Genomic DNA, 19,203 nt, shown 5'->3' on the forward strand with positions numbered 1-19,203 from the left:
TCCCTTCCATTACTTGACTGCGATTTCCGTGACCATGCCTTCAAGCCGGCAAACTGCCAAGCACCTACAGGTGCTGGTCGTATGATTAGAATGTCATCAAAAAGTTGATTTCTTTCACTAATTCCTTTCAAAAAGTCAAACTTGTATATTATGTACATTGCACACAGACTGATATATTTCAAATGTTTATTTCTTTTAATTTTGATGATTATAACTGACAACTAAGGAAAATCCCAAATCCGGTATCTCAGCAAATTTAGAATATTACTTAAGACCAATACAAAGAAAGGATTTTTAGAAATCTTGGCCAACTGAAAACTATAAACATGAAAAGTATGAGCGTGTGCAGCACTCAATACTTAGTTGGGGCTCCTTTTGCCTGAATTACTGCAGCAATGCGGCGTGGCATGGAGTCGATCGGTCTGTGGCACTGCTCAGGTGTTATGAGAGCCCAGGTTGCTCTGATAGTGGCCTTCAGCTCTTCTTAATTGTTGGGTCTGGCATATGGCATCTTCCTCTTCACAATACCCCGTAGATTTTCTATGGGGTTAAGGTCAGGCGAGTTTGCTGGCCAATTAAGAACAGGGATACCATGGTCCTTAAACCGGGTACTGGTAGCTTTGGCACTGTGTGCAGGTGCCAAGTCCTGTTGGGAAATGAAATCTGCATCTCCATAAAGTTGGTCAGCAGCAGGAAGCATGAAGTGCTCTAAAACTTCCTGGTATACGGCTGCGTTGACCTTGGACCTCAGAAAACACAGTGGGCCAACACCAGCAGATGACATGGCACCCCAAACCATCACTGACTGTGGAAACTTTAGGCTGGCCCTCAAGCGACGTGGATTGTGTGCCTCTCCTCTCTTCCTCCAGACTCTGGGACCCCGATTTCCAAAGGAAATGCCAAATTGACTTTCATCAGAGAACGTAACTTTGGACCACTCAGCAGCAGTCCAGTCCTTTTTGTCGAGGCGCCTCTGACGCTGTCTGTTGTTCAAGAGTGGCTTGACACAAGGAACGAGACAGCTGAAAACCATGTCTTGCATACGTCTGTGCGTAGGGGTTCTTGAAGCACTGACTCCAGCTGCAGTCCACTCTTTGTGAATCTCCCCCACATTTTTGAATGGGTTCTGTTTCACAGTCCTCTCCAGGGTGCGGTTATCCCTATTGCTAGTACACTTTTTTTTCTACCACATCTTTTCCTTCCCTTCGCCTCTCTATTAATGTGCTTGGACACAGAGCTCTGCGAACAGCCAGCCTATTTTGCAATGACCTTTTGTGTCTTGGCCTCCTTGTGCAAGGTGTCAGTGGTCGTCTTTTGGACAACTGTCAAGTCAGCAGTCTTCCCCATGACTGTGTAGCCTACAGAACTAGACTGAGAGACCATTTAAAGGCCTTTGCAGGTGTTTTGAGTTAATTAGCTGATAAGAGTGTGTGGCACCAGGTGTCTTCAATATTGAACCTTTTCACAATATTCTAATTTTCTGAGATAGTGACTTTGGGATTTTCCATAGTTGTCAGCTATACTCATCAAAATGAAAAGAAATAAACATGTGAAACCTCTCAGTCTGTGTGTAATGAATGAATATGATATATACAAGTTTCACTTTTTGAAAGGAATTAGTGAAATAAATCAACTTTTTGATGACATTCTAATTATATGACCAGCACCTGTACACGAGCTGCGGTCCTTTAGACCAGTGGTTCCCATCAGTCAGGCGTGTTTGATTAGATGTCTCCCTGATCAAACACACCCGATCCAACTCATCAGCTCGTTGGTAAAGACTCCAAGACCTCAGACGGGCGCATCAGACAAGAGTGACATTCAAGACGTGCAGTGCTGGTTTGGGAACCGCTGCTTTGGAACAACGGCGACCGTTTCATAAGGGTGCGAGACGGTGCCACCCTGCCAGCCACCCCACCGCAGGTACATAGAGACTCCTTGTGAAGCTCCAGCGACATTCCCTCTGCTATTAACCACAACGATTTGCAGTCCCCCAAAAGGGGAAGCACACCGTTCCTGGAGACACTGCAATACCAGGTCGATGCGTGGAGTGGACGGAGCAAGCCCCGGTTCCGGCTCCATGAGCCAAAAATCCATTTAATATGTAGTCCCCAGATAGGGGACGTATCAGATATTAAACTGATAAGAACAGATTTTTTTTTTTTTTTCCTTTTATTTATTTTTTCAATAATCATTATTTACATACAAACATTACATTGTTTCTTGGGAACATGTAACACAGATTTCCTTTCCGATTAAAAGGTTTTGCTTAGTTTTTTTTTTTTTTTCCTTAATACATGATACATAAAACTTTGTATAAACAGATGTGTGTAAAAGAAGAAAGGCAATAAATAAAATACAATTGAAGTTGCTTAAAAGCCATAATTTAACCTAATAGATAGAATTGATCACGATTAAAACATAAAAGATAAAAAAGCTCTCTTATACATGAACGGGCACAGGCGACACAATACTTTTTTTTTTTTCTTTTTTTTTTTTTGAGATGTCCTCATTCAACACTCCACAACAAACACCACGACCCAACACTTTTGGGCTGAGAGGAGAACCTCTTAAACCACGGCACCGCTGCTCCCTCCAGAAGGGGGGCATCTGCAGGCAGTCAGGGCGCGTGGCCACGGGGACCTTTCCTGTGTAGCTCCGACCCCCACGTCCGAATGGCAATGCGCAGCATACTCCTGCAGCCTGTTGTTGACCAGCTGTTTCATGGCGTGCAGGGTCACCATCACATGCTTCCCCACCAGCAGGTTTCTGGAGGTCCATAGTACATCTTTGTAGCAGTTGATAGTGAGCCAGGTTTGGGTGTGCTGGGCTGGTGTCATTTTCCTCTGGCTCACTCCTCCCATTATCATGGGGTAGTCCAGTTGTTGGACCTCCCCTGCTGGCAGGCTCGGGAATTGCTGGGGGCCGGCTGTTGCCCACAGGTCCCTCGCGACACTGCACTCCCAGAACGTATGTCTCACGGATTCCGGTGCATTACACCCTGGCCGAGGACAGATTGGATTTGTCGCCATTCCTCGGGAGTGCATCACGGCCCTGACCGGGAGGATCTCGTGAGCGGCCATCCATGCCAGGTCGCGGTGTCTATTGTGAAGGGCCGGATGGGACACATTTTGCCACACAGTCTGGGCCTCACCAATTTTGATCCAGCGCACTGGAGTCACCTGTTCCCGTTCCTGTATGAGAGAGAGAAGGAGGCGGTGATTTGTTAAAGATTTAGTCTCTTTTTCTAAAATATGCTTATTTAAGAACTTCTTGATAAAATCATACGCAGCAGATGGCTTAAAAGCAACTGGTATTGTGTGATTGGTGGGTAAGATTTTTAAGGACCTTAAATAGGATCCCATCCAGAAACGGCTCATAGCAGCAGTTTTATTATCTGTTTTTGTGTCTAATGCATATTTCATATGAAGTGCTGTATAGTATGCCCCTAAAAATAAATAAAAGTTTGGTATTCCTCTGCCTCCATTTCTTGGGGACTTCTTCATCTCCTCTCTTGTCAGCCTCTCCCATTTTCCTCCCCACACAAAGTGAAACATTTCTCTGTCCACGGATAAAAGGAACCATCTGGGGGGTAAAACACAGAACAAAGCAATAAAAATAAAGGTAAAATTACAGATTTAATAATTAAAACCTTGCCTTCTATTGTCAGTTGTCTACGTCTCCAAAATCCAAATCTTTGTCTTACTTTAGCTAAAGCTTCTTGCCAGTTGCCCCTTCCTCCTCCTTCTCTGTCAAATTTAATCCCTAGTATCTTTATATCAGTCTTTTTCATTTCCAGGTCAAGACTCTTTACTTCTTTAGGATCCCATGGTCCAAAACATTGTACTTGAGTTTTTGATCTATTTAGTCTAGCCCCAGACGCCCTTCCAAACCAGTCAGTCAGGTCCATAGTCCTAGTAATTGATAAAACGTCAGTACATACAAGGTTCACATCGTCCATATATAAAAAGGCCTTGGCAGTCAATCCCCCCGCCCCTGGTATTGTCAGTCCCCTGATCCATTTGTCCCTTCTCAATGCCTGCGCCAGTGGCTCAATACAGGCCACATATAAGAGGGGAGATAACGGGCATCCCTGACGGACCCCACAGTGTACGTCTACTGCTTTTGTCAAGTGCCCATTTACCAAAAACCTGCTGCTTATCCCCCTGTATAGCAGTTCCACCCAAGCTACAAATCTCCCTGGAAAACCCATCTTTAGCAGTACTTGAAATAAGTACTGGTGCGAGACCCGATCAAAAGCTTTTTCAAAATCTAAATTTAGAACTGCAAGCCTAATATTTCTGTCTCTCGCATAACAGATGGTGTCTCTCATCAGAACAAGGCTGTCCGTGATCTTTCTTCCAGGAACTGCGCAGGTTTGATCTGGGTGGATCAAATCCCCTAAAATGGAAGACATACGAATCATTAAAAGCTTACTAAACAATTTACAGTCCACATTTAAAAGAGTTATTGGTCGCCAATTTTTCAAGTCAGTCCTTTCGTCTTTTTTGTGTAAAAGTGTAACAATCCCTATCCTAAAACTATCTGGCAGTTTCTCCATTTTATAAAATTCATTAAAAACAATTAAAAGGTCGTTGGCTAAAATGTCCCAAAATGTCTGATAAAACTCAAGTGGGATACCATCTTCTCCAGGTGACTTTCTTTTCTTAAAATGTTTTAAACATTTCTCCATTTCAGAAAGGTTGAAATCATTTATCAAACACGTGCTATCCTTAACGGGTTTATCAATTAATTCTAAAACTTCTTTTAAAATGCAGTCTTCAATCTCTTTCTTACCATATAGTTCATCATAGAAATCTTCAACCACCTTTAAGATGCTTTCTGTATTTGTCATTACTGTATTTTCTTTATTTTTCAATCCCACCACTGCCCCACCTCTATTTACTATTTTACGAAAAAAATAACTTGTACATTTTTCTCCCTCTTCCATTTCCTTTTCTCTACTTTGTAAAATGATACTCTTGCTTCTAACCTCCGATAATTCTGACATTGACCTTTTCACTTGGCGAATTTCTTCATTAAAATCAAAGCCCTGATTGCACAGGTTAAAATAGCGTTGCAGTCGTTTTTGCATTCCCACCATACATCTTTTCTCTTTATCTTTTTTCTTTTTTCCCGCCAGTTTAAAAAACGTCTTAGTCTTTCCCTTCACCATTTCCCACCACTGTGCATGTGAGTCATAAAAGTCTTTTAGGGTCTGCCATTGGCTGTACTGCTCCCTGTATTCTTTCACAATCTCCAAATCTTTCAACAGGGAACAGTTCAGCCTCCAAAGCCCCCTACCTGTCGTCACACCTATGGGAAGTGAAAGGGTGCAGGAAAGCATAGCGTGGTCTGAAAAGAAAATGGGGATTAATTTAGCATCAACTGGTGTAAGGTCCCTAGTGAAGACATAATCAATGCGGGAGGCTTTGCTGCCATCACCACTAAACCAGGTGAATCCTTTCTCCCCAGGATGCATGGTTCTGAAACAGTCAGTCAGTTTAAAATCTCTTGTTATGGTTTGCAATAAAATGGATGTTTTGTCCAATTTAAGATCTTCTCCTCCCCCTTTCCTATCATTTTTGCTTAAAATGCAATTAAAATCCCCTGCTAAAATAATCGGGTCCCTTCCTAAAAGGTGGGGCTGAATGTCTTTTAAAAGGTTGTATCTATCATTCTTTTCTGTATATCCATAAATATTTAATATGTTAAAAGCCCTCCCCAAAAACGTCAAGTTGACTAAAAGAGCCCGCCCGTCTCTTAGTACTGTGCTCCCCTTCACCAAGATTTGTTGATTTTTTACCAGGACAGCAATACCATCTGCTTTATTTTGGTTTGAACCACTCCAAATAGAGGGTCCTTGTTGCCATTTGTCCTCCCAATTCTTGTAATTGTTAAAAAAAGGTAAAGCGCACTCCTGTAACAAAAACACATCAGAGGGTTGTGTACTTAAAAAATTTAAAACAGTTTGTGCTCTCGTTGGTGACCTCACACTTCTCACGTTTAACGTAGAGATGGTGATGGTCATGAGCGTTAAAACGAGAATAAAAGAAGACAGAAACAACATTTTAAAATTTTAAAAACAAATTATCCATTTAAAAACACATTTTCTTGTAAAACAAGTTCTTCCCGCATTTCCACACCATTGGAGGCAGGGAACTGAACATGTTTTCCTTCTGAGTCACAAGGTGAGCTCCTGGGTGTGGATGATTTCAGCTCAATCGATAGAAAAGAAATCTCATTGGCTGTTTGGCTTGGGAATAATCTATTCAGATCCTCCGATGAGGAGGAATCTGAAAATCTTCCCATTTTATCCTTTCCCATTTCTTTCCAGAGAGGGGAGTGTGCCACTCTCTTTTTTTATCGATTGAGCACAGGGGAGTTTCTCACTTAATTGACTTTCTTGCAGTGAATCCTCTATGTCCTCCCCTACCTTTTCACTTACCTCTAAGATGTTTTCTTCTGCCTCTTCCCTTTGGTCTTCCTCCCCCTGTTGCTCCTCACTCCTTAACTCCGCCCCCTCATTACCTCTAACATCTGATCCTTCTCCACCAATCGCAGAAATTGGCGGGAGATTTGAATCTTTTTGCTCCGCCCCCTCGTTATCCTTTTGTTTGCTTTTCTCAACCGCCATTTTATTTGCTTTAACTTTGTTGGCAAAGGACTTTGGGCAATCTCTGTAGAGATGATTGGAGTCTCCACACAGATTACACTTTCTGCCATTGGGACATTCGTCAAAAGTATGCCCAATTTCTCTACATTTCCCACAAAACGACTTCTGGCAAGCTTCCACTAAATGCCCCACCTCTCCACATCTACGACAGAGCTTGGGCATTCCCTGATAATAAATGTAGCCTCTGTTTTCTCCAAGCACAATCACTGATGGAAGATGTTTCAGGCCCTGGAAGCCCTGGGGATCTTCCCACTGTTTTATGGGAATCCTCCAGGAACAATTCCAGATGCCATCCTCATCCAGCATTTTCATGGCTTGGCCTCTAACAGAGCAATATCTACCCAACCAAGTACATATATCTTCTCCACTGACGGTTTCATTGAACATTCGGACAATAACCATTTTGTGGGTATTGTCGGTCAGTTTCTCCACCTTAAACATGGAAAAGAGGGTCTTTACATTTTCAAGTCTGGTCCAGAAGTCATTCAGCAAACTAGCTGACTTAAAACTTACATCAAATCCTTTATTAAAAGGGAGGGACAAAATACAATTCAAATCATTTGGTGTAAATCTCAAAGTTTGCTGAACAAATTTGCGGGAAAAATCCAACCGGGACATCTGAACAGGCTTTCCTTGGTTTTCTAAGAGTGTAAAACGCACGCTGTGGTGCCTCCGCACGCCGGCACGGGCAGCCGACATGTTGGAGGCACCAACAGCTAAAACAGGAGTTTAAAAAACTATCGACACAATAAAAGGATCTAAAAACAAGAATAAAAGACTTACCTTACAACCAGTATCTCAATTAAAATGTTCTCCTAAAAGCAAGCACAATACAATATAAATAAACAATAAATAATAAAAAAGTACAGCTGTAAGCAGTACAATATACCTCTTCAAGGTAAAGGAAAGTGCTATTACAAAAACACAGCCCAAAAACCCACAAAGAGGCGATCGCAACACTGCCAAATGACAAGACACTTGATCTTAGCCAAAAGGCCGAGAAGCGATGCCGTTGCCAAGCAGTGGGGGCAGAGCCGGCAAAGGCGACGCCCATCTGGGCCGCGGTGGGTTTCGTACTTTGCCTCTAGGACCACTGCTGTCGATCAGATCGTTTGTTAAATAGTGGAGATGATTTGAAACAACCTGCTTTCGCGAACTGGTCCTAGGTTTTTCCATCGACCTCCACAAAAGCACCGCAGTACAATTCTCTGGACTCCCTAGGTCGTTCTTGATCAGGAGGGGGGGAAAAAAAAAAAAAGCTCAACTTTAACATTTGGATAGTGTGACGAGTCCCTTGTTCTTCCTGCTACGGCCGGCCAGTGGGTGTGGCTGGGAGACTCATCAAGTGAACCATGTACACCCGTGCTTCCCTCTATAAAGCTTGGGCTTTGTTTGGCGTGGTGTGTTGCTTGCTCCTGGGTGCTTTGGTTTTGATTTTGGTCTTTGTTTATTTTGAGTTCCTTATTCATTTAAATGTGGTTCTGTCTGATGTTTGGTTATTGATGTGTCTGACAGAAATTGTGTTTGGTTTTGTTGATTTCTGGTTTCATATATTTTCTTATTTATGCTGATAAATCTCTTTTCGTTGCAACCTACCAAGCTGCCTATGTCCTCCGTTTCATTTGTCACGGCTTTGAGCCGGTCGTGACAATAGCGACCACGGGGTCATTTAGAAAACGGCCGTGGTCGAGTGCCCCCAAAAGCCTGTCGTCCCTGAAGGAAAACTCAGAACTTTGCGAAACCAGGCGAGCGCACGCAACACCCGATTCCATAAAAGGGGCGTGCAAACACACACGGAGCCACAGACAACGCTACGACTGTTAGAAACCACAGGTTCTCTCTCGCCCTGGGTGAACCACCTTCCTGATCATGGTGTCTCCCCTGCCAGGTAAGTATGAGTCCCCAGGCCTCCAGTCAGAGGCTACCCTATCCCTCTTTGCCGTCCTCATCAACGGTGACCCCCCTCCCCCACCCCAAGCAAAGGAAGGGCGTGTCCCTTCCATTACTTGACTGCGATTTCCGTGACCATGCCTTCAAGCCGGCAAACTGCCAAGCACCTACAGGTGCTGGTCGTATGATTAGAATGTCATCAAAAAGTTGATTTCTTTCACTAATTCCTTTCAAAAAGTCAAACTTGTATATTATGTACATTGCACACAGACTGATATATTTCAAATGTTTATTTCTTTTAATTTTGATGATTATAACTGACAACTAAGGAAAATCCCAAATCCGGTATCTCAGCAAATTTAGAATATTACTTAAGACCAATACAAAGAAAGGATTTTTAGAAATCTTGGCCAACTGAAAACTATAAACATGAAAAGTATGAGCGTGTGCAGCACTCAATACTTAGTTGGGGCTCCTTTTGCCTGAATTACTGCAGCAATGCGGCGTGGCATGGAGTCGATCGGTCTGTGGCACTGCTCAGGTGTTATGAGAGCCCAGGTTGCTCTGATAGTGGCCTTCAGCTCTTCTTAATTGTTGGGTCTGGCATATGGCATCTTCCTCTTCACAATACCCCGTAGATTTTCTATGGGGTTAAGGTCAGGCGAGTTTGCTGGCCAATTAAGAACAGGGATACCATGGTCCTTAAACCGGGTACTGGTAGCTTTGGCACTGTGTGCAGGTGCCAAGTCCTGTTGGGAAATGAAATCTGCATCTCCATAAAGTTGGTCAGCAGCAGGAAGCATGAAGTGCTCTAAAACTTCCTGGTATACGGCTGCGTTGACCTTGGACCTCAGAAAACACAGTGGGCCAACACCAGCAGATGACATGGCACCCCAAACCATCACTGACTGTGGAAACTTTAGGCTGGCCCTCAAGCGACGTGGATTGTGTGCCTCTCCTCTCTTCCTCCAGACTCTGGGACCCCGATTTCCAAAGGAAATGCCAAATTGACTTTCATCAGAGAACGTAACTTTGGACCACTCAGCAGCAGTCCAGTCCTTTTTGTCGAGGCGCCTCTGACGCTGTCTGTTGTTCAAGAGTGGCTTGACACAAGGAACGAGACAGCTGAAAACCATGTCTTGCATACGTCTGTGCGTAGGGGTTCTTGAAGCACTGACTCCAGCTGCAGTCCACTCTTTGTGAATCTCCCCCACATTTTTGAATGGGTTCTGTTTCACAGTCCTCTCCAGGGTGCGGTTATCCCTATTGCTAGTACACTTTTATTACTACCACATCTTTTCCTTCCCTTCGCCTCTCTATTAATGTGCTTGGACACAGAGCTCTGCGAACAGCCAGCCTATTTTGCAATGACCTTTTGTGTCTTGGCCTCCTTGTGCAAGGTGTCAGTGGTCGTCTTTTGGACAACTGTCAAGTCAGCAGTCTTCCCCATGACTGTGTAGCCTACAGAACTAGACTGAGAGACCATTTAAAGGCCTTTGCAGGTGTTTTGAGTTAATTAGCTGATAAGAGTGTGTGGCACCAGGTGTCTTCAATATTGAACCTTTTCACAATATTCTAATTTTCTGAGATAGTGACTTTGGGATTTTCCATAGTTGTCAGCTATACTCATCAAAATGAAAAGAAATAAACATGTGAAACCTCTCAGTCTGTGTGTAATGAATGAATATGATATATACAAGTTTCACTTTTTGAAAGGAATTAGTGAAATAAATCAACTTTTTGATGACATTCTAATTATATGACCAGCACCTGTACACGAGCTGCGGTCCTTTAGACCAGTGGTTCCCATCAGTCAGGCGTGTTTGATTAGATGTCTCCCTGATCAAACACACCCGATCCAACTCATCAGCTCGTTGGTAAAGACTCCAAGACCTCAGACGGGCGCATCAGACAAGAGTGACATTCAAGACGTGCAGTGCTGGTTTGGGAACCGCTGCTTTGGAACAACGGCGACCGTTTCATAAGGGTGCGAGACGGTGCCACCCTGCCAGCCACCCCACCGCAGGTACATAGAGACTCCTTGTGAAGCTCCAGCGACATTCCCTCTGCTATTAACCACAACGATTTGCAGTCCCCCAAAAGGGGAAGCACACCGTTCCTGGAGACACTGCAATACCAGGTCGATGCGTGGAGTGGACGGAGCAAGCCCCGGTTCCGGCTCCATGAGCCAAAAATCCATTTAATATGTAGTCCCCAGATAGGGGACGTATCAGATATTAAACTGATAAGAACAGATTTTTTTTTTTTTCCTTTTATTTATTTTTTCAATAATCATTATTTACATACAAACATTACATTGTTTCTTGGGAACATGTAACACAGATTTCCTTTCCGATTAAAAGGTTTTGCTTAGTTTTTTTTTTTTTTTTTTTTCCTTAATACATGATACATAAAACTTTGTATAAACAGATGTGTGTAAAAGAAGAAAGGCAATAAATAAAATACAATTGAAGTTGCTTAAAAGCCATAATTTAACCTAATAGATAGAATTGATCACGATTAAAACATAAAAGATAAAAAAGCTCTCTTATACATGAACGGGCACAGGCGACACAATACTTTTTTTTTTTTTCTTTTTTTTTTTTGAGATGTCCTCATTCAACACTCCACAACAAACACCACGACCCAACACTTTTGGGCTGAGAGGAGAACCTCTTAAACCACGGCACCGCTGCTCCCTCCAGAAGGGGGGCATCTGCAGGCAGTCAGGGCGCGTGGCCACGGGGACCTTTCCTGTGTAGCTCCGACCCCCACGTCCGAATGGCAATGCGCAGCATACTCCTGCAGCCTGTTGTTGACCAGCTGTTTCATGGCGTGCAGGGTCACCATCACATGCTTCCCCACCAGCAGGTTTCTGGAGGTCCATAGTACATCTTTGTAGCAGTTGATAGTGAGCCAGGTTTGGGTGTGCTGGGCTGGTGTCATTTTCCTCTGGCTCACTCCTCCCATTATCATGGGGTAGTCCAGTTGTTGGACCTCCCCTGCTGGCAGGCTCGGGAATTGCTGGGGGCCGGCTGTTGCCCACAGGTCCCTCGCGACACTGCACTCCCAGAACGTATGTCTCACGGATTCCGGTGCATTACACCCTGGCCGAGGACAGATTGGATTTGTCGCCATTCCTCGGGAGTGCATCACGGCCCTGACCGGGAGGATCTCGTGAGCGGCCATCCATGCCAGGTCGCGGTGTCTATTGTGAAGGGCCGGATGGGACACATTTTGCCACACAGTCTGGGCCTCACCAATTTTGATCCAGCGCACTGGAGTCACCTGTTCCCGTTCCTGTATGAGAGAGAGAAGGAGGCGGTGATTTGTTAAAGATTTAGTCTCTTTTTCTAAAATATGCTTATTTAAGAACTTCTTGATAAAATCATACGCAGCAGATGGCTTAAAAGCAACTGGTATTGTGTGATTGGTGGGTAAGATTTTTAAGGACCTTAAATAGGATCCCATCCAGAAACGGCTCATAGCAGCAGTTTTATTATCTGTTTTTGTGTCTAATGCATATTTCATATGAAGTGCTGTATAGTATGCCCCTAAAAATAAATAAAAGTTTGGTATTCCTCTGCCTCCATTTCTTGGGGACTTCTTCATCTCCTCTCTTGTCAGCCTCTCCCATTTTCCTCCCCACACAAAGTGAAACATTTCTCTGTCCACGGATAAAAGGAACCATCTGGGGGGGTAAAACACAGAACAAAGCAATAAAAATAAAGGTAAAATTACAGATTTAATAATTAAAACCTTGCCTTCTATTGTCAGTTGTCTACGTCTCCAAAATCCAAATCTTTGTCTTACTTTAGCTAAAGCTTCTTGCCAGTTGCCCCTTCCTCCTCCTTCTCTGTCAAATTTAATCCCTAGTATCTTTATATCAGTCTTTTTCATTTCCAGGTCAAGACTCTTTACTTCTTTAGGATCCCATGGTCCAAAACATTGTACTTGAGTTTTTGATCTATTTAGTCTAGCCCCAGACGCCCTTCCAAACCAGTCAGTCAGGTCCATAGTCCTAGTAATTGATAAAACGTCAGTACATACAAGGTTCACATCGTCCATATATAAAAAGGCCTTGGCAGTCAATCCCCCCGCCCCTGGTATTGTCAGTCCCCTGATCCATTTGTCCCTTCTCAATGCCTGCGCCAGTGGCTCAATACAGGCCACATATAAGAGGGGAGATAACGGGCATCCCTGACGGACCCCACAGTGTACGTCTACTGCTTTTGTCAAGTGCCCATTTACCAAAAACCTGCTGCTTATCCCCCTGTATAGCAGTTCCACCCAAGCTACAAATCTCCCTGGAAAACCCATCTTTAGCAGTACTTGAAATAAGTACTGGTGCGAGACCCGATCAAAAGCTTTTTCAAAATCTAAATTTAGAACTGCAAGCCTAATATTTCTGTCTCTCGCATAACAGATGGTGTCTCTCATCAGAACAAGGCTGTCCGTGATCTTTCTTCCAGGAACTGCGCAGGTTTGATCTGGGTGGATCAAATCCCCTAAAATGGAAGACATACGAATCATTAAAAGCTTACTAAACAATTTACAGTCCACATTTAAAAGAGTTATTGGTCGCCAATTTTTCAAGTCAGTCCTTTCGTCTTTTTTGTGTAAAAGTGTAACAATCCCTATCCTAAAACTATCTGGCAGTTTCTCCATTTTATAAAATTCATTAAAAACAATTAAAAGGTCGTTGGCTAAAATGTCCCAAAATGTCTGATAAAACTCAAGTGGGATACCATCTTCTCCAGGTGACTTTCTTTTCTTAAAATGTTTTAAACATTTCTCCATTTCAGAAAGGTTGAAATCATTTATCAAACACGTGCTATCCTTAACGGGTTTATCAATTAATTCTAAAACTTCTTTTAAAATGCAGTCTTCAATCTCTTTCTTACCATATAGTTCATCATAGAAATCTTCAACCACCTTTAAGATGCTTTCTGTATTTGTCATTACTGTATTTTCTTTATTTTTCAATCCCACCACTGCCCCACCTCTATTTACTATTTTACGAAAAAAATAACTTGTACATTTTTCTCCCTCTTCCATTTCCTTTTCTCTACTTTGTAAAATGATACTCTTGCTTCTAACCTCCGATAATTCTGACATTGACCTTTTCACTTGGCGAATTTCTTCATTAAAATCAAAGCCCTGATTGCACAGGTTAAAATAGCGTTGCAGTCGTTTTTGCATTCCCACCATACATCTTTTCTCTTTATCTTTTTTCTTTTTTCCCGCCAGTTTAAAAAACGTCTTAGTCTTTCCCTTCACCATTTCCCACCACTGTGCATGTGAGTCATAAAAGTCTTTTAGGGTCTGCCATTGGCTGTACTGCTCCCTGTATTCTTTCACAATCTCCAAATCTTTCAACAGGGAACAGTTCAGCCTCCAAAGCCCCCTACCTGTCGTCACACCTATGGGAAGTGAAAGGGTGCAGGAAAGCATAGCGTGGTCTGAAAAGAAAATGGGGATTAATTTAGCATCAACTGGTGTAAGGTCCCTAGTGAAGACATAATCAATGCGGGAGGCTTTGCTGCCATCACCACTAAACCAGGTGAATCCTTTCTCCCCAGGATGCATGGTTCTGAAACAGTCAGTCAGTTTAAAATCTCTTGTTATGGTTTGCAATAAAATGGATGTTTTGTCCAATTTAAGATCTTCTCCTCCCCCTTTCCTATCATTTTTGCTTAAAATGCAATTAAAATCCCCTGCTAAAATAATCGGGTCCCTTCCTAAAAGGTGGGGCTGAATGTCTTTTAAAAGGTTGTATCTATCATTCTTTTCTGTATATCCATAAATATTTAATATGTTAAAAGCCCTCCCCAAAAACGTCAAGTTGACTAAAAGAGCCCGCCCGTCTCTTAGTACTGTGCTCCCCTTCACCAAGATTTGTTGATTTTTTACCAGGACAGCAATACCATCTGCTTTATTTTGGTTTGAACCACTCCAAATAGAGGGTCCTTGTTGCCATTTGTCCTCCCAATTCTTGTAATTGTTAAAAAAAGGTAAAGCGCACTCCTGTAACAAAAACACATCAGAGGGTTGTGTACTTAAAAAATTTAAAACAGTTTGTGCTCTCGTTGGTGACCTCACACTTCTCACGTTTAACGTAGAGATGGTGATGGTCATGAGCGTTAAAACGAGAATAAAAGAAGACAGAAACAACATTTTAAAATTTTAAAAACAAATTATCCATTTAAAAACACATTTTCTTGTAAAACAAGTTCTTCCCGCATTTCCACACCATTGGAGGCAGGGAACTGAACATGTTTTCCTTCTGAGTCACAAGGTGAGCTCCTGGGTGTGGATGATTTCAGCTCAATCGATAGAAAAGAAATCTCATTGGCTGTTTGGCTTGGGAATAATCTATTCAGATCCTCCGATGAGGAGGAATCTGAAAATCTTCCCATTTTATCCTTTCCCATTTCTTTCCAGAGAGGGGAGTGTGCCACTCTCTTTTTTTATCGATTGAGCACAGGGGAGTTTCTCACTTAATTGACTTTCTTGCAGTGAATCCTCTATGTCCTCCCCTACCTTTTCACTTACCTCTAAGATGTTTTCTTCTGCCTCTTCCCTTTGGTCTTCCTCCCCCTGTTGCTCCTCACTCCTTAACTCCGCCCCCTCATTACCTCTAACATCTGATCCTTCTCCACCAATCGCAGAAATTGGCGGGAGATTTGAATCTTTTTGCTCCGCCCCCTCGTTATCCTTTTGTTTGCTTTTCTCAACCGCCATTTTATTTGCTTTAACTTTGTTGGCAAAGGACTTTGGGCAATCTCTGTAGAGATGATTGGAGTCTCCACACAGATTACACTTTCTGCCATTGGGACATTCGTCAAAAGTATGCCCAATTTCTCTACATTTCCCACAAAACGACTTCTGGCAAGCTTCCACTAAATGCCCCACCTCTCCACATCTACGACAGAGCTTGGGCATTCCCTGATAATAAATGTAGCCTCTGTTTTCTCCAAGCACAATCACTGATGGAAGATGTTTCAGGCCCTGGAAGCCCTGGGGATCTTCCCACTGTTTTATGGGAATCCTCCAGGAACAATTCCAGATGCCATCCTCATCCAGCATTTTCATGGCTTGGCCTCTAACAGAGCAATATCTACCCAACCAAGTACATATATCTTCTCCACTGACGGTTTCATTGAACATTCGGACAATAACCATTTTGTGGGTATTGTCGGTCAGTTTCTCCACCTTAAACATGGAAAAGAGGGTCTTTACATTTTCAAGTCTGGTCCAGAAGTCATTCAGCAAACTAGCTGACTTAAAACTTACATCAAATCCTTTATTAAAAGGGAGGGACAAAATACAATTCAAATCATTTGGTGTAAATCTCAAAGTTTGCTGAACAAATTTGCGGGAAAAATCCAACCGGGACATCTGAACAGGCTTTCCTTGGTTTTCTAAGAGTGTAAAACGCACGCTGTGGTGCCTCCGCACGCCGGCACGGGCAGCCGACATGTTGGAGGCACCAACAGCTAAAACAGGAGTTTAAAAAACTATCGACACAATAAAAGGATCTAAAAACAAGAATAAAAGACTTACCTTACAACCAGTATCTCAATTAAAATGTTCTCCTAAAAGCAAGCACAATACAATATAAATAAACAATAAATAATAAAAAAGTACAGCTGTAAGCAGTACAATATACCTCTTCAAGGTAAAGGAAAGTGCTATTACAAAAACACAGCCCAAAAACCCACAAAGAGGCGATCGCAACACTGCCAAATGACAAGACACTTGATCTTAGCCAAAAGGCCGAGAAGCGATGCCGTTGCCAAGCAGTGGGGGCAGAGCCGGCAAAGGCGACGCCCATCTGGGCCGCGGTGGGTTTCGTACTTTGCCTCTAGGACCACTGCTGTCGATCAGATCGTTTGTTAAATAGTGGAGATGATTTGAAACAACCTGCTTTCGCGAACTGGTCCTAGGTTTTTCCATCGACCTCCACAAAAGCACCGCAGTACAATTCTCTGGACTCCCTAGGTCGTTCTTGATCAGGAGGGGGGAAAAAAAAAACATGCTCAACTTTAACATTTGGATAGTGTGACGAGTCCCTCGTTCTTCCTGCTACGGCCGGCCAGTGGGTGTGGCTGGGAGACTCATCAAGTGAACCATGTACACCCGTGCTTCCCTCTATAAAGCTTGGGCTTTGTTTGGCGTGGTGTGTTGCTTGCTCCTGGGTGCTTTGGTTTTGATTTTGGTCTTTGTTTATTTTGAGTTCCTTATTCATTTAAATGTGGTTCTGTCTGATGTTTGGTTATTGATGTGTCTGACAGAAATTGTGTTTGGTTTTGTTGATTTCTGGTTTCATATATTTTCTTATTTATGCTGATAAATCTCTTTTCGTTGCAACCTACCAAGCTGCCTATGTCCTCCGTTTCATTTGTCACGGCTTTGAGCCGGTCGTGACACTAGCGACCACGGGGTCATTTAGAAAACGGCCATGGTCGAGTGCCCCCAAAAGCCTGTCGTCCCTGAAGGAAAACTCAGAACTTTGCGAAACCAGGCGAGCGCACGCAACACCCGATTCCATAAAAGGGGCGTGCAAACACACACGGAGCCACAGACAACGCTACGACTGTTAGAAACCACAGGTTCTCTCGGCACCACCTAATCTTCTTTCAACCAGTATGTCCAGGGGAGAGCGCAAACGCAGTCCCCCACTACCATAAATTATGCAGTCGAGATTCCCACATTTGGGGAATTCGCAGGGGTCAGCACAACCGGAGTGCAATGGCCGAGCCTCGCCCTGGGTGAACCACCTTCCTGATCATGGTGTCTCCCCTGCCAGGTAAGTATGAGTCCCCAGGCCTCCAGTCAGAGGCTACCCTATCCCTCTTTGCCGTCCTCATCAACGGTGACCCCCTCCCCCACCCCAAGCAAAGGAAGGGCGTGTCCCTTCCATTACTTGACTGCGATTTCCGTGACCATGCCTTCAAGCCGGCAAACTGCCAAGCACCTACAGGTGCTGGTCGTATGATTAGAATGTCATCAAAAAGTTGATTTCTTTCACTAATTCCTTTCAAAAAGTCAAACTTGTATATTATGTACATTGCACACAGACTGATATATTTCAAATGTTTATTTCTTTTAATTTTGATGATTATAACTGACAACTAAGGAAAATCCCAAATCCGGTATCTCAGCAAATTTAGAATATTACTTAAGACCAATACAAAGAAAGGATTTTTAGAAATCTTGGCCAACTGAAAACTATAAACATGAAAAGTATGAGCGTGTGCAGCACTCAATACTTAGTTGGGGCTCCTTTTGCCTGAATTACTGCAGCAATGCGGCGTGGCATGGAGTCGATCGGTCTGTGGCACTGCTCAGGTGTTATGAGAGCCCAGGTTGCTCTGATAGTGGCCTTCAGCTCTTCTTAATTGTTGGGTCTGGCATATGGCATCTTCCTCTTCACAATACCCCGTAGATTTTCTATGGGGTTAAGGTCAGGCGAGTTTGCTGGCCAATTAAGAACAGGGATACCATGGTCCTTAAACCGGGTACTGGTAGCTTTGGCACTGTGTGCAGGTGCCAAGTCCTGTTGGGAAATGAAATCTGCATCTCCATAAAGTTGGTCAGCAGCAGGAAGCATGAAGTGCTCTAAAACTTCCTGGTATACGGCTGCGTTGACCTTGGACCTCAGAAAACACAGTGGGCCAACACCAGCAGATGACATGGCACCCCAAACCATCACTGACTGTGGAAACTTTAGGCTGGCCCTCAAGCGACGTGGATTGTGTGCCTCTCCTCTCTTCCTCCAGACTCTGGGACCCCGATTTCCAAAGGAAATGCCAAATTGACTTTCATCAGAGAACGTAACTTTGGACCACTCAGCAGCAGTCCAGTCCTTTTTGTCGAGGCGCCTCTGACGCTGTCTGTTGTTCAAGAGTGGCTTGACACAAGGAACGAGACAGCTGAAAACCATGTCTTGCATACGTCTGTGCGTAGGGGTTCTTGAAGCACTGACTCCAGCTGCAGTCCACTCTTTGTGAATCTCCCCCACATTTTTGAATGGGTTCTGTTTCACAGTCCTCTCCAGGGTGCGGTTATCCCTATTGCTAGTACACTTTTTTCTACCACATCTTTTCCTTCCCTTCGCCTCTCTATTAATGTGCTTGGACACAGAGCTCTGCGAACAGCCAGCCTCTTTTGCAATGACCTTTTGTGTCTTGGCCTCCTTGTGCAAGGTGTCAGTGGTCGTCTTTTGGACAACTGTCAAGTCAGCAGTCTTCCCCATGACTGTGTAGCCTACAGAACTAGACTGAGAGACCATTTAAAGGCCTTTGCAGGTGTTTTGAGTTAATTAGCTGATAAGAGTGTGTGGCACCAGGTGTCTTCAATATTGAACCTTTTCACAATATTCTAATTTTCTGAGATAGTGACTTTGGGATTTTCCATAGTTGTCAGCTATACTCATCAAAATGAAAAGAAATAAACATGTGAAACCTCTCAGTCTGTGTGTAATGAATGAATATGATATATACAAGTTTCACTTTTTGAAAGGAATTAGTGAAATAAATCAACTTTTTGATGACATTCTAATTATATGACCAGCACCTGTACACGAGCTGCGGTCCTTTAGACCAGTGGTTCCCATCAGTCAGGCGTGTTTG

At 43.4% G+C, this 19,203-nt stretch overlaps 3 non-coding genes across 3 annotated transcripts; all 3 read right to left on the bottom strand.

Moving 5' to 3' along the window:
- Nucleotides 1-2,000: 2,000 nt before the first annotated feature.
- LOC137010283 (U2 spliceosomal RNA) lies at nt 2,001-2,195 on the bottom strand. Its single transcript, XR_010893327.1, has one exon. It is a non-coding gene; the product is annotated as a U2 spliceosomal RNA (small nuclear RNA).
- Nucleotides 2,196-10,669: 8,474 nt separating this feature from the next.
- Nucleotides 10,670-10,862, bottom strand: LOC137010284 (U2 spliceosomal RNA). The gene has a single exon (XR_010893328.1). It is a non-coding gene; the product is annotated as a U2 spliceosomal RNA (small nuclear RNA).
- A 6,360-nt stretch (nt 10,863-17,222) lies between these two features.
- LOC137010034 (U1 spliceosomal RNA) lies at nt 17,223-17,386 on the bottom strand. Its single transcript, XR_010893114.1, has one exon. It is a non-coding gene; the product is annotated as a U1 spliceosomal RNA (small nuclear RNA).
- Nucleotides 17,387-19,203: the final 1,817 nt, after the last annotated feature.

Source organism: Chanodichthys erythropterus, chromosome 20 (genome assembly GCF_024489055.1).
Source record: "Chanodichthys erythropterus isolate Z2021 chromosome 20, ASM2448905v1, whole genome shotgun sequence".
Taxonomy (NCBI): Eukaryota; Metazoa; Chordata; class Actinopteri; order Cypriniformes; family Xenocyprididae; genus Chanodichthys; species Chanodichthys erythropterus.